This window comes from Octopus bimaculoides, chromosome 14, assembly GCF_001194135.2.
Source record: "Octopus bimaculoides isolate UCB-OBI-ISO-001 chromosome 14, ASM119413v2, whole genome shotgun sequence".
Lineage (NCBI taxonomy): Eukaryota > Metazoa > Mollusca > Cephalopoda > Octopoda > Octopodidae > Octopus > Octopus bimaculoides.
In genome coordinates, this window is record NC_068994.1 from 28,081,880 (window position 1) to 28,083,683 (window position 1,804).

Below are 1,804 nucleotides of genomic sequence, written 5' to 3' on the forward strand. Positions count from 1 at the left end.
TATATATATATATATATATTAATCGAAATGTACAGCATTACATATCCATTACGGTCGACTTTGCCAATCGGTTTCGCGCCAGGAATTCAACGGAGTTAGGTAACAGTCCGATTATGTAACCCTGCGTTCATTAGAGGTAGCCATTGTCGAATGGAATATGGCAATTGCTCTCTGTTGTTGGAAGATGATGAAATGAATCGAGCAAGGGATTGTCTCTGGGTACAAAACATTGACGCTGGGGGTGGTTTGTTGCAAGTTGGCAAGGGTTTTCTGGAAAAGTTTGTGGAAAGTGTGTGTCTTTAAGGTTGGTGTTCTTGTGGAAGTGGAATGTGTGTAGTGGTACAATGTGTATAACCTTTGCAGGCAGGGTGGTGAACATACACATCTCTGTTCGTTAGTGTGTTTCCTTTCTTTCATATATTGGTTACATTTGTGGGGCCTTTATGTGTGTATGCGGTGTGTGTAGGAGTACAATGTGTGAGAACTTATATTGGTGGGGAGAAAGGCTATTGGGTAGGTGTCGACGTGTTGGGGCGCATGCGTTTGTTCGTGGGTGCGTTAGTGTATGTTCTGGTCAAACTCTTTGCCGGATTTTCAGGTATTGGTGGAGGGCTGAAGTTGGAGGACTAGTGATTATAGTCTTGGTGGGGCATGCGGGTATGATAGGACGTACTTCCTTTCATGTGGGCAAAGATTAAAATTTTCGCTTCTGCTATTCAGGTAAATGTCTGGGTGTTGGGTGCTCTTTAAAACCGCTCATTTCTCAGCCAAACATAACCCGCACTTCCTGGTATTATTGAAGTACGCTTTACATTTCCCTGGAATATGCCACTTTATGATGTACTCAGTGGCGCTTTCTTTCAAAGACCATACGTGCTTGGCGAGGGATGTGGTGTTAGGAGGACTTGTGGTTGTTATAGCAGGTTTTGAAGGGACCTTCAGTTGCTCCCACAAATTTTCGCACGTTTGGTTGCCCATTTGGTCCTGTGGCTGTTACCGCTTCCTCGTATACGGCGGTCTCCGTGTGCAGCGGACACGTTGTGTTACCCCTACATGAGCATTCTGCCTCTGCCTCAGGTGTGATCCTACCTACTAAAATCTTTTTTACACTAGGTGCACAGCTAAAGAAAATTTTCAGGGTATGCCTTTGAATATCAGCTACATACATACATACATACATACATACATACATACATACATACATACATACATACGAACTGAATCCAACATGGTGTTTTTGAGGGAATCTGATCAAGCTCAGCCAAAGTTAGTAGTGGTGTCCCACAAGGTACTGTGTTGAGTCACTCCTCTTCATTATCTATATCAATGATATAGTAGACGTCATCAAACATTCGACATTGAAAATCTTTGCAGATGATTCCAAACTCCAGAAGGCCATAAACGGTATGGGAGACCAAACATGCCTTCAGTCGGATCTGTTTGTTATTGTCCAATGGGCGAAAAAGAACAATATGCTTCTAAATGAAGATAAATTTAATTTGATCCACTTTGGAAAAGAGGGTACTCTGAAACTACTATATGCCCTTCCCTCATCCAACAACACCAGAGACCTTGGAGTAATTGTTGATAACAATCTAAGCTGGAGTTCCCACGTAAACAACAAGTTTGACTTGGCCCGCAAGATGTGCTCCTGGATTCTGAGAACTTTCCATCATCTTTCTCTACTCTACTTTTGCCCGACCCCACCTTGAATACTGTTGCCCACTGTGGTCTCCCCACACGAAACAATTCATTAAGAAAGGGGAAGCACTTCAGAGGTCAATAATAAGAAAAATAGACGGCA